This window comes from Pseudochaenichthys georgianus, chromosome 7 (assembly GCF_902827115.2).
Source record: "Pseudochaenichthys georgianus chromosome 7, fPseGeo1.2, whole genome shotgun sequence".
NCBI classification, from domain to species: Eukaryota; Metazoa; Chordata; class Actinopteri; order Perciformes; family Channichthyidae; genus Pseudochaenichthys; species Pseudochaenichthys georgianus.
The window spans coordinates 9,077,532-9,092,479 of NC_047509.1; positions in this window are offsets into that span (position 1 = coordinate 9,077,532).

Consider the following 14,948-nt stretch of genomic DNA (forward strand, 5'->3'; position numbering starts at 1 on the left):
AGCAGTGGTTCCCAAACGGTGTGCCGCGGCACACTGGTGTGCCGTGAGGCAAGTCCGGGTGTGCCGTGGGATTTTGTGACAACCATACCTTATTATTGCAATATACAACTACACAAAAATAAAAATTAATTAATTTACTATATCAGTACTTTGTGGGTTTATATGTACGTAATCTGCGCGACTTGCGCGTCCACATCTCCACGTGCAGTGCTGCATACACATGGCTGAGTCAGCGATAACTCTCGAGGGGTGGAGGTATGCCCATTATTTTGAGTTCATCCGAAGAATAGACAGGAATGTGACGGTGAGGTGCAAACTGTGTCCAGGCCAGAAGCTGTTATCCACTGCTGTAAACACCACGTCAAACCTCAACAAGCACCTGCAAAGAACACATGCTAAGGTGGAGCTACCGCACACGCTATTTGTTGTTTGTTTATATCACAGTCTGTTCTTCTTCTCTGTCTTCCGGTTGTTGCCTGTTTTGAATGACGAATACACACTACCGCCACCTGCTGGTAAGGAGAGTTATTGCCACTCACGCATGCGCAGTTCGTACGTGCTCGGCTGAAGTCTTTGCGGTGTCTGGTTCCAGTGCAACACATGGCCAACACGCAGGAGAACACGCCGACGCAACAGCGTGAGCAGAGATAGACTGCACAAAATATACAGATAGCAGGAGACAGAGGACAGCCATGGTCAGATAGGAAAACATTCAGGATCTGGATCAGTCTTATGCGACAATGGAAACTGAACTAAAGAGAACATTTGAAACTTTAGCAGTCTGCGTGATCTGCTTGCAGGGAGGGACGGGCCGGCCCTGCGAGTAAAGTAACGAGTAAAGTAACGAGTTACTTTATGTAGAGAGTAACGAAGTAGTGTAATATATTACTTTTTTTACTTTTTTAAAGTAATATGTAATATGTAATATATTACTTTTTTTTAGTAACGACCCCATCTCTGCTGAAATGTTACATTTATAATTTGTAGTTCAGGACCATGGACAATGCAGCTTCCTTGCATTGACAGTTCTCTGTGCTGAATTTCCTTTGTCTCATTTTTAATGTTGTGACCTGTCTGGTTTAAATGAGTGTGTTGCTGCTTTGATGAAGCCTAATTTGATAACGTTTCAAATTAATTTCTGAAATATTTCGTTAATAAATATTTCATGAGTAATATAGTTGTCTTTGTCACATTTTATTTGGCATTAGTAAATAATTATGCACATTTACAGATATTTTACATGATATCAGTGCTATTTTGCACAATAGGTGTGCCTTGAGATTTTTACTTGTCCTTTGGTGTGCCTTGGGCACAAAAAGTTTGGGAACCACTGCCCTAGAGTTCTGTATTGCTTTTTTGTAAATAGTTGCTTTTTTGTAAATAGTTGTTTGTAAATATTTGTAAAATGCCCCTCCCCCCCCCACCCACAATTGTTGTTCGCACAATTATGCTACTGTTTTTCACTTTTTGGTGTCCATTGTTCAGCCACTGTATTGGTAGGCAACAATTTGTTTTGGCCAAAATGTGTTATTCACACTCCTGACTCCAGTTTGATGTGCTGCATTCTCCTCTGAGTGGTCCTGATTTCAGGCAGAGATAAGATAAGATTCTCCCCTCCGACACCACTGCCAACGACTCCTGATCCACTCCCAGGACAGAGCCTGCTCTCCTGATGAGCTTGTTGAGTCTGTTGGCATCGGCTGTCTTCACCCCGCTGCCCCAACACACTACAGCAAAGAAGATCACACTGGAGACCACCGAGTCATTAAACATCTGCAACATAGTGCTGCAGACGTTGAAGGACCTGAGTCTCCTGAGGAAATACAGGTGAAAGGTGAGGAGAGGTCATCGCTTGGAAGGTTTTATATCCTGTGGTGTCTCAACAGAACTTAATATGAATTGCTTTATTGTCTCGTAGCTGGATCACCTCCCCCTGGCAAAGTGGCCTCGTCATTTTTATTTTTTATTGTTGACAAACCTGTTTTTGTTGCTCTGTTGAACCATGGGCCGACAGGGGGAGGAGAATACAACGCTGTGTATATTGATCGCTAAGCTAGCGGCTAAGCAAGCTGGACGCTACGGAGCCCAGCAATCCACCGTGGTAAATTTGGTTTTATATTGGACGTTGGATATTCGACACATTCGAAAAATCTATTTAACACTGACTTCGATGGACGAATTGTTGTCAAACCAACTTCGATGTGTTAATACAAGGCCTGCCTATATAACACAAAGCTTCTTTTGTCAAAAAACCCACCTTTTGATTTTATACTATTTTTTAATGTTAAAAAATGCTATAAATCTATAATGCGGCTTGACCTTTTCACCTACCCATGTCAAAACACATCTGATGAACTCAGCTAACAGAGTCTTAGTGTACGGAGGGAGTTTATCTGGCTGTTAAGATATATACACTACATATACCGGGGACAGCACAGTGAAAATACGGCATTCTAGCGGGCAGGACAACGCAGTGTAAGCTGGCAGACAATGACAGCATCTTCACATACAGCCACTGGATGACCGTCAAAACAGTGTCTAAAGAGAGGTACACTATCAGACGGTGCCATGACAGAAAAGGCTTCTTCGCTAAACACGCGCTCCCGTGTTTCAGGCCCCCAACTACGATCAAAAGCATCCTCAACTGGGTCCGCTGCAGTCAGGGCACGAGCGAGAGCAGAAGCAGCTAAAGCACGTCTTTCCTACGCCGAAGAGGAAATTAATCTAAGGCTGGGAAAAGCTAAGTTGGAAGCATCTATGGAAATGCTCAACATACAGAAAGAGACAGCTATAGCTGAAGCAGAAGTATTTGAAGCTGCTGAGGATTTAGACATTGAGAAAGAAAGGAGTAAAAAATGTTTAAGCTCTGTATCATTGGAAGCAGCATTACGCACACAGCAATATGTTGCTTACTGTCATAGTATTGTTAACTGACTACAAGGGGAGTTTTCATATACGTTACGGCATGTTTACGACAGTTACAGTAAGTGGGGGTGGCGAGAGAACCACCGGAGGCAGCAATAAAGGGTCCTGTTAAATAACCAACTGTTCCGTTGTCTGTTAATATCCAAGATATTACATGGTGTCAGAAGTGGTCGAGGATGGCAAAGTTTCAACCACCAGAGAGTTTTTGTTTCGAGAAACCCACCGAATGGTCAGACTAGAAGAAACGGTTTACACGGTACAGGACAGCTACTAAGTTGGACAAAGAAGAAGGTCCAGTTCAAGTAAGCACGCTGGTGTATGCGCTCGGGAAGGAAGCAGAGAACATTCTCAGCTCTTTTACCTACGGGGAAGAGGAAAATGAGTCGCAGTATGATGTTCTACTGGCGAAATTTGACGCATATTTCATCCTGAGACGCAACGTTATACATGAACGGGCATGTTTCAACCAGAGAGTGCAGCGCGAGGGAGAGCGCGCAGAGACATTCATCCGCGCACTATATGAGCTGTCGGAACATTGCAACTTCGGAACGGCTCGTGAGGAAAACATAAGAGACAGAATCGTGGTGGGAATTCTAGACAAGGATCTGTCTCAGAGGCTACAGCTGATCCCTAACCTCACTCTGGAGATGACGGTACAAGAGGCGCGTCAATCAGAGGAGGTAAAAGCTCAAGTTAACCAGCAGGGAGAGCGGGCTTACGTCGTGCAGGAAGTAGCACAACGGCATAGCAGAGGTGCAACACAGAAGTGGCGGCATCCACAGAGAGAGAGGCGCCAGGAGAGAGAGAGTGAGAATGACCACAGGAAGTGCTGGCGGTGCGGCAAAATGCCACACAGCCAGCAGGATGACTGCCCAGCAAGGAGGTCTACTTGCAATAATTGTGGGGAAAGTAGACACTGGGAAAGGGTGTGCAAGAGCAAGCAGGTGAGAGAAGTGACTGAGGGTGAGGGATCAGAAGATGGACAGTATTATTATCTGGGCTCAGTTAATAGCATGCCTCACAATGATAATGAATGGACAGTCACATTAGAGATTGGCAGCTCACCTGTAGAATTTAAAATAGATACTGGAGCCGATTGTAGTATCATAAGCGAAACTGTGTACAAAACATGGAGCCAAAAAGGGTTCTACAGAGGCCAAAGAAGGTGCTGAGTGGTCCCGGGGGTGGATTGAACTGTTTAGGGCAGTTTATAACTCAGACCAGCTACAAGGGAAAAACATACACATGCAGGCTCTATGTCATTAGAGGGCAGAGTGTGAATAACCTACTTAGCAGGCCAGTAGCTGTAGCTTTGGGGTTAGTAAAGCGAGTGGGCGAGGTCAACACCAGTGAACAGGAGTTTGGCCTACTGAAAACACAGCCTGTGAAGATAGCTCTAAAGGACAATAACCAGCCCTATGCAGTATGCACAGCACGCCGGGTCCCCATACCGCTCCTGGGTGCAGTGAAAGAGGAGTTGGAGAGGATGGAAGCCAACGACATAATTGAAGCCGTGACTGACCCAACAGAGTGGTGCGCACCCATGGTGCCAGTCCAGAAAAAGTCTGGAAAAACACGCATCTGTGTGGACTTAAAGAAGCTTAATAAGGCTGTCAAAAGGGAGAGATTCATCTTGCCGACATCAGAGGGGATGATAGCTCAGCTCAGCGGCTCCACAGTCTTCTCATCACTTGACGCCGCGTCAGGGTTCTGGCAGATCCCACTGGACAAAGACAGCCAGAGGTTGACCACCTTCATCACGCCGTACGGAAGGTACTGTTTTAAACGTCTTCCCTTTGGGATAAGCAGCGCACCTGAGATATTTCAGAGGAAGATGGTAGAGACGCTGGAAGGGCTGGATGGCGTTGCCGTCTACATGGACGACATCATCATCCATGGCAGCAACACCAGCGAACATGATGAGCGGCTGCAGAAGGTTCTGGATCAGCTGGAGTCTGCAGGCCTGAAGCTGAACAATGAGAAGTGTGTGCTGAGAAAGGAGGAGCTGCACTTCCTGGGTCAGGTGATCAACAAAGATACGACCCGGCCAAAGTGTCTGCAGTCAGCAAACTTGAACCACCAGAAAACGTGCAGGAACTAAAGAGAGCACTCGGCATGATCAACTACCTGGGGAAATATATTCCAGACCTCGCCACAGTGGGCCAGCCACTATATGCACTGTTAAAAGCAGACTCGGTGTGGATGTGGGGTCCGGCGCAACAAGCAGCCTTTGAGCGAGTTAAAGAGCTCCTCACAACGTCACCTACCCTGGTGTACTATGATGTTAACAGGAGCACAGTGGTCTCAGCAGACGCAAGCAGTTATGGGATAGGCGGTGTCCTGCTGCAGCTCCATGGCGAGGACTGGAGACCGGTAGCATACTGCTCAAGGCGACTGAGCGACGCTGAAACCAGGTACGCTCAGATAGAGAAGGAGTGCCTGGCGAGCGTGTGGGCGTGTGAGAGGTTTCAGATGTATCTCTACGGCCTACCAGCATTCAAACTGATTACGGATCACAAACCCCTCATCCCACTGATGAACTCCAGGGATCTCGACAATGTGCCACTCCGCTGCTAGCGACTCCTGTCCATGTCATGCGGTTGATGAGGTTCAACCCGGAGGCTGAGTATGCGCCGGGGAAAACCCTGGTGGTGGCAGACACACTGTCCAGGAGCCCACAGGAAGACAAGGAGCTCAGTAGAGACACAGACGTGGAGTGTTACGTAGCAGCTGTGATGAGCAGCATTCCAGCATCGCCGAAAAAGATAGACAGCATCCGCGTGGAGACGGCAGCGGACGAGCAGCTCCAAGAAGTGATCAGGTACATACAAGAGGGGTGGCCTGAACACCTAGCACACATAAACACCTGTGTTAGGGAGTACTTTCCCGTTAGGAACGAACTGTCTATGCATGATGGGGTAGTGACCAGAGGGAGTAGAATAGTGATACCAGGGAGATTGAGGTACTAGAACGCATACATGAGGGCCATCAAGGTCTTAACAAGTGCAGAGACAGGGCCAACACTTCGGTGTGGTGGCCTGGCATAGCCACACAGATCACACACAAAGTCGAGAACTGCATGTACTGTCGTGAGCAGAGGGAGCACAGAACAGAGAGCCTCTCCTGTCAACACCTCTCCCAGACAGGCCGTGGAAGAGAATTGGCATAGATTTATGTAAACATGAGAGAGAGAGTTACCTAGTCATAGCTGACTACTACTCTAGATACCTGGAGATACTCCACATGCCTACCACGACTAGTGCACTTGTGATCTTGAAGCTGAGAGCCACGTTTGCCCGGCACGGAATACCGGAGCAGGTTGTCAGTGACAACGGACTGCAGTTCAGCAGCGATGTCTTCAGAGGCTTTGCCTGTGACATGGACTTTACGCACACAACCTCTAGTCCCCACAACCCACAAGGAAACGGTTATGCTGAACGTGCAGTCCAAACGGCAAAGGGGATTCTGAGACAAAAGGACCCCCTACTTGCTTTAATGGTTTACCATTCTTCTCCACACAGCAGTACGGGTGTCAGTCCGGCAGAGCTCCTAATGGGCAGGAAAATCAGGACAACGCTGCCCACACTGGCCAAGAACCTGCAACCAAAGTGGCCGAGCAGACATCACATCAGAGCTCGAGATGCTGCGGAGAAGAGCAAACAGGCCTTCTACTATAACAAGCGCCATGGCGTGAGAGAGCTCACACCACTGCAGCGAGGAGACCATGTTCTCACCAGACTGGACAATCAAAAGACCTGGTCCACACCTGCAGTAGTGGCAGGTGAGAGTGTTACACAGAGGTCTTATCTCATCGAGACGGAGCAGGGTGCTCTGTACAGACGTAACCGTCGACATCTCCAAACGGTGCCCGTAGCGGGGCCTCCAGCGAACGACGACACAAATCCCAGGAATAACACACCAGACATTCAGATGAGCCCAGAACATGGCTCGCCTGGTCCAACAAGGAACACTGATGGACTGGACAGTTCAATAATAAAAAAAAAGGGTGTTGATATTATAAAAAAAAAAGAGAGAAAAAAAGGAGAGATGTCATAGTTATTGATGTGTTGATATTGTTAATATATTACACTGACCAAGCCAAAATAACGGAGGCTAAACCTCAACTAAGTGATCTTTATGTACCAGCAAATACATAGCCAAGTCCTGGCGACAGCATTTCACATTCACAGCTCAAACCAGAAGCCAAACCTTTCATTCTCCATCAAACCAATCCTGGATCCCAATCACCTCATATTACCTCACAGCAGCCTGGCATCAACGGAGACGAGTGTGCTCGTGGTTCACGCAATGTAAAGTTTGCGAACAACCGTTGTACTCCTGGACAGTATTACAGGCCTCAAAACCACAGTGGTAATCCTTCCTCATCGCCCCATCCCATGTCTCCAAATTACAATCACGACGACTCAAACCTGAATGACTTTGTGAGATATTTTGCACGGCACGCACTTGTTGCTACAGGTTTGCTTCAATTCAATGAAAAACCTCAGAATTACAGAGCATGGAAACGGTCTTTCCAGACCGCAACCCGGGGTTTAAACCTGACACCAAGTGAGGAGATGGATCTTCTGCACAGGTGGCTTGGTAACGAGGCAAGATAACATGTCGAACAGATAAGAGCAATACACATAAATCACCCTGAAGCAGGATTAGCAATGACATGGGACAGACTCGAGCGAACATATGGCTCACCATAAGTCATTGAAGACACTCTGTTCAAACGCATTGACACCTTTCCTAAAATAACAAATCAAGATTATTCCAAACTGACAAAGTTAAGTGATCTATTAATGGAACTTCAATCTGCCAAAGCAGAAGGAGACTTGCCTGGTCTCTCCTTCCTCGACACAGTCAGAGGCATCAATAGTTCAATAGCTTCCATTCGGTCTGCAGGAAAAGAGGGCATCAGTCGGCAAAATCTTGTCCACTATCCACCCTTTGACTTCTTCGTGAACTTTGTCAGCCAGGAGGCTATCATGAGGAATGATCCAAGCTTCAACTTTGCCTCCCACACAGACACAGCTAAACAGAATGATAAGACAGGTTGGAAACCAAACAAATATCGGGAGGTCTCTGTCCACAACACAGAGATCTTCCCCGGAGTCGTTACTGAAACCGGTGAGCCCCCAACAAGATCTGAGGACATTGATAAAATGTGTCCGATACATGAAAAGCCACATCCACTACGCACATGTCGTAAATTCCGAGCAAAGCCCATTGATGAGCGTAAGGCTTTTTTTTGACATGGGTAGGTGAAAAGGTCAAGCCGCATTATAGATTTATAGCATTTTTTAACATTAAAAAAATAGTATAAAATCAAAAGGTGGGTTTTTTGACAAAATAAGCTTTGTGTTATTTAGGCAGGCCTTGTATTAACACATCGAAGTTGGTTTGACAAAAATTCGTCCATCGAAGCCAGTGTTAAATAGATTTTTCGAATGTGTCGAATATCCAACGTTCAATATAAAACCAAATTTACCACGGTGCCCAGCTATCCGCCCTCTGAAGCTTTTAGTGCCGACAGGGGGAGGAGAATGTCCCGCTAACGCTGTGTGTGTTTCACATTAGCGGGACGCTATGGAGCTCAGGTATCCACCATCTGAAGCTTTTAGGGCCGACAGGGGGAGGAGAATACAACGATGTGTGTATTTATCGCTAAGCTAGCTGGACGCTAAGGGTCAGGTATCCGTCCTCTTTATTGCGGACAGGTTGAGGTGGATGTCCCGCTCGTGTGCGTGTGTGCGTGTGTGTGTGTGTGTGTGTGTGTGTGTGTGTGTGTGTGTGTGGTGTGTGTGTGTGTGTGTGTGTGTGTGTGTGTGTGTGTGTGTGTGTGTGTGTGTGTGTGTGTGTGTGTGTGTGTGTGTGTGTGTGTGTGTGTGTGTGTGTGTGTGTGTCGGAGCTCAGGTGAGAGGGCTCTGATTACAGTACACTGTAGGAAACAGTTCTGAACTGTTTCCGCCAGTTCTTTAAGTTCGTCGTTCGCGGAAGGCGGCGACTCAAACAAAGAATCGTTTTGTGGGAGGAGCTGTAATAATGGATATATTGCACATGTTTGCTGTAATTCATTATCATACTACATGGGCTGTATGATTAAATCTTGTACCGTAAATGTTGTATTAAATAAAGTTAATATTACTTATTATTATAAGTATATATACAGTGCAATCATTCTTTCATGCTAAATGAAGCTCTGTTGCTTGGATATCACTAGATCCTGTTACAGCGTAATATAAGTACATAACGATTGATGTGTACATTAGCATAATGACTAGCTAGCCGCTAGCTGCTAACTGCCGCCTCGTTAATATCAAATCCATCATAATAACAAATCATTACCATGCTGTCATGAACGCGCGGTGCTGTTACGTGTACGCAAATTGACGTGCTTGATGTGAACGAGCATTTTGGTTAAAGTTGCGCATGCGCTATGAGCGCACATACGGGTACTTCTCAGGCATGCCGGGTAATCTGTGACGTTTCGCTCTCTCAAAAGTTGGGCCATTTTATCATCATGCTCTAATGAGCAACTCTCATAGGAATGAATGAGGCCCTGCCTCCCACGCTGTTTCCAGTTCTTATAATACATCCATGATCTTACTGTATATGCTGAATTGGCCTAACAGGAAACCACTGGCCTAACAGAAAATGTCTATATCCTGTGTTGGCCTAACTTGCTCATCTGTTCGAACCACAGTGACATCTAAAGGTTGTTTTGTGCATAACATGTCAACCAAATGGTAGAGCTGGCTGAATCAGATAGAGTTCAACTTTTTTTTTTTTTTTTCAACAAGATATCAAGACGCAAAATGTGCTCTACCAAATGGTGGTGCTGGCAGTTAAAGGGTTATAACCTGTAATTATGTGATGAAATGAAATGCGAGGTGATGCAGATACTTAATCCACATTCTTATATACATGTTGCTGTTTAAAACAATGCTTCTATATTTGTACTTTATATATTTGTATTTCAACCTAGATGCCTTTAGGTTGACTATATCATTGAACGTTGAGATAGTTACTTAGAGATAACATTTTGAATTGACCTGCAATAAGATAACCACTCTGTTTTAAAATATATTACAGAAGTTATTGCTATTTTATTCTGAACAGTTGCATATGGACATACTATGACCTTTTCTTGCTCATTAAACAGTATGGATAGTGGAACGCAGGGTCAGTGAGTGCAGGGAATTAACTCTTCACTCTTCTACAGGTATTTAATTAGTGGTGGGATGTGAGGATGCAGGAGTCAGAAGTGGACTTCACAACTTGAATTCCTGCCTCACAGTGGGAACAGGAGAAAGGTCTTCCACAAAGTTACAACTGCATATTAAAAGGTTTATTTATGCTCATTGTTCAGGGTGGTTTAATTGTGCCCTGGCTTCAACTCGAAGTTCTGCTACTGCTGCTACCACTCCAGCTTGTAGAACATGCCCAGACACAGTCCTCTATTTACCGCAGAGCAAAAATGTAGTCCCATTGACCCCGTGGCCTCGGATTAACTGCCCTGACAACAGGAGATGCAGGACTTTCTTTTTAGGCAAAACCTTTTTAGGCAAAACCTGTAAGAAAAGCATTTCACCACAGCCTTTCTTGCTCTTCCAGGTACAACATATAATATATTTTAGTAATTGTGCTGATGATGCAAACACACACATTAAAGCATCAGGTTTACTCACATCTTAAATGTATACTGTGTGTTCTCACCTTGGGGGCATGATAGATATATTACACACACACACACACACACACAAAAAACGTATGTTTGGAAGCTGTGAGCTAGTGTAGTTAGTTCCCATAAACTCCCTCTTCCTCTTTTAAGGTTCAACGGTAAAGCATACACACACACTGACACAAAGACACACACACACAGCTCAGGCCTCTCCTTTATCTTCAAACTCTTTTTTTCCAAACAGAATCTTCCTTTGGAAAGCCACTGGTTATTCCCCACTGGGAAAACACAGACACACGGATATCAAATTAAGAAGAACATGTGGTTGGAGGTTGGCATTAATCTAATGTCCTTGTTTTAACTTGTGACAGTTAACACAATTTAAATTATTTAATTTTTAGACTATCTGATATCTCAGATGAAAGTAAACAGAGGTTTTTATTCACAGAAATACAGAAAATATTAAATATGTATTCAGGCCAGTTTCAAATGCTGGGTAAATGTTCGCTATGCAGGTAAAGATGGCAGATGACTTACCCCAAATTAAAAAAATTAAAAAGAATAAGACATATCATTTTTTTTTTTTAAAGGTAAGTCCTTAAATAGTGAGGGAGAAGGTTACATGATATTTTCCATATTTCTTGTATATTCATGTCTGGTATTGCTGTTTTCAGTATTTATCTCCATCACCATTTTAGCACATAATTCGTTTTTTCACTTTTTATGTCTCTTACTGTGTTATGTATGCACCATTTTACCCCAAAGCTAATTCCTTTCATGTGAAAATGCTGGCAGGTGAGGAATGACTTCATTTATACCTGAAGCTGCTGACGGAAACAGCTGAGAAGAGAAGATTAAAGATATCAATGTCACCTGGATGATGTCAGGGTAATTTATGCCAAACACCAAGACAACAACAGGTTGGCAGCATCTGCAAATAGTGTGCGTTGTTACATCCATAGATCACAAACTGTCAGGAAGACAAACACAGCTGAGGAAGGTTTTTAAAGATAAGGTGTTATTGTCTTTTTTTTATTATAAACAAAACCCCTCACGAAGAGACCTTAACAATGAAATCGTTCTGATAACAGTACAATAGAAGCGTAGTTTTTTGAGCCAAAGCCGAAAGCTTGTTTATGATGTAAAACTCCACATAAGGATAATTTTACCAGTCACATTTGATGAATTCCTTCAAGAGATCTTTGCACGTTTCTTGTGTGGAGGAGAACAAGTCGTAACATGTCCAGTCACACGACGAGAGGAGGAGGAGGAGGAGGAGGAGGAGGAGGAGGAGGAGGAGGAGGAGGAGGAGGAGGAGAAAGTGAAGAAATGTGAACTTAAAGATAAGACTTAACATCAATTCAGACATCATGACACAATTCCATCAGATTAATGATAAAAACCTAGAGGACATTATACAACTTCTGAAGTCCTCCTCCTGCTGCCTTGATATTATTCCAACAGGATTTTTCAAAGATGTTTTGCCTTGCATGGCCTCAGAACTACTTCATATAGTAAACAAATCTCTTCACTCAGGTGTTTTTCCACAGGCCCTGAAAACTGTAGTCATTAAACCGCTCTTAAATAAGAATAATCTAGATGCTTCAGTAATGACCAATTACAGGCCCATATCAAACCTCCCATTTCTAGGTAAAATCATTGAAAAAGTTGTTTTTCAACAGTTGAGTAATTTCTTGCATTTAAATAACTGTTTCGATGTGTTCCAGTCAGGCTTTCGTCCAAACCACAGCACTGAGACTGCTCTTGTAAAGGTCTTCAATGACATCCACTTAAACACAGACAGTGGCAGAACTTCAGTGTTAGTATTATTAGATCTCAGTGCTGCGTTTGACACTGTTGACCACAGCATATTACTAGACCAACTGGAAAACTGGGTGGGACTTTCGGAAACAGTTCTAAATTGGTTTGAATCCTACTTAAAGGACAGAAACAACTTTGTTTCTATAGGTAAATACACATCTGAGTTGACAAATATGACATGTGGGGTTCCTCAAGGCTCCATCTCGGGGCCTCTTCTCTTTAACATCTACATGCTACCACTGGCTCAGATAATGAAGAACAACAAAATAAGTTACCATAGCTATGCAGATGACACACACATTTACGTAACAATTTCACCAGGAGACTATGCTCCAATTCAAACACTGAGTAAGTGCATTGAACAAATCAATGACTGGATGTGTCAGAACTTTCTCCAATCAAACAAAGATAAAACTGAGGTAATGGTTTTTGGAGCCAAGTCAGAACGTATAAAAGTTAGCGCTGAGCTTCAGTCTGCAATGTTCAAAACAACAGATAAAGCCAGAAATCTAGGTGTAGTCATGGACTCTGACCTGAGTTTCAACAGTCACATTAAAACAGTTACTAAATCAGCCTACTATCACCTAAAGAATATATCTAGGATTAAAAGACTAATGTCACAGCAGGATTTGGAAAAACTTGTCCATGCCTTTATCTTCAGTAGACTCGACTACTGCAATGGTGTCTTCACAGGTCTCACTAAAAAATCTATTAGAAAGCTGCAGCTGATTCAGAACGCCGCTGCTCGAGTCCTCACTAACACTAAGAAAGTGGATCACATCACTCCAGTTCTGAAGTCTTTACACTGGCTTCCTGTGTGTCAAAGAATAGATTTCAAAAATATTGCTGCTGGTTTATAAAGCACTGAATGGTTTAGGCCCAAAATACATTACTGACCTCCTGCTAAATTATGAACCATCCAGATCTCTCAGGTCTTCAGGGACTGGTCAGCTTTCTGTCCCCAGAGTCAGAACTAAACATGGTAAAGCAGCGTTCAGTTATTATGCTCCAAATATCTGGAACAAACTCCCAGAAACCTGCAGGTCCGCTGCAACTCTGACTACTTTTAAATCCAGGCTGAAGACTTTTCTTTTTGTCGCTGCTTTTAATTGAACTATTCATATCTTAAACTGCACTGTAACTTTTATCCATGTATTTTTTCTTTTAATGTTTATTTTATTAGCTTTTCTTTTTTAATGCTTAATGTCTTTCATTTTTTGTAAAGCACTTTGAATTGCTATATAAATAAACTTGCCTTGCCTTGCCTTAAATGACAGGAGGTAATCCCTGAGAGAGGAGAGTTAGAGAACTTTCAAACGTGAAAGTGATAAAGATACAGTATGTTCGAAGAGTGGGATAGTGGTTGGATAGGGGCAGTACACAGTATGTTTGTATTGCAGAGGAGTCACATTGTAATCTATCAATCATTCATACCCAAACCAACTGACAAGGAACGCCAAAGTTATAACGTATATTAATAATTTGCTTAAACAATAGTTTTCTTGCAAGTAATAGTTTTGCGGTACTTGGGGAAAACAGCAGGGGAGTGTTAAATGAAGAGGCATTTTCAAAAAGAGCATGAAGTACAGTGCAGATCTCGGGTGATGAGTTGAATATCTCTGAATAGTCCCGCCCGGCTCCTTTAAATTAAATATGGTGGTTTAGATAACAGGGATTTATTCATATTATGCCTAACTTCAGTGGGTCAACATCGTTAAACTTTTGTATGTATGTACGTTTTTAAGCAACGGCAAAGACCAAATTGTGTCCACCAAAAAACCAGGTTGCCCCTTTTTTTGGCCAAGCTGTTATCCTGAAATGCTTTTTGATTACTAGAAGAAGTGAATGAGAGAGTGTATAACTTACAAAAATAAAAATAGTTATCAAACAGTGTTAATCACCGCAACCATGAGAGGTCCTTGACCATACTGTCTTAAAAGTGCACTACACATATTGGGTAGATGGGTCTGGTATATGAGATTAGACTGAACGATTCACACACTTTGCATCTCTGTTAAACACACATTATTAAAGAATAGAAGAAAAAAGTATCAGAATAGAAGTTGATTTCAAATGTTTGGTGGGTAGTGTGTGACAATTAAATTGGTTTAGATGAGATACAAGCAGTTGTTGAGGATTTTCTTGCAGATAAAACCCTGTTAGGACGTGCTCAGACTGAATCCATCACTGCCATGAATTAAGATTTTATGTTGGACATGTGAAGTTTGAAACTAATGGAGCACTTTTTAATGGAGGCAAATTATCAGTGTGTCTGGATACTAAACACCTGCTGAAAGTATATATGGCAGGAAGATTACCTCGGGGGAAACCCTTTTGTGAAGTGAAGTCTGTGGTCACAGACACTATAATGGCACGCCAAAAGGGAGAGTCCTATCGTGTATTGATTAATTGCATGTTGGAGGAAATGAAGAGAGGACTTGGGCGGTCTGATAAAAGACTATCCCGACTGTTAGAGACCCACTTTATGTGGTATCCCCTCCACACTATCATT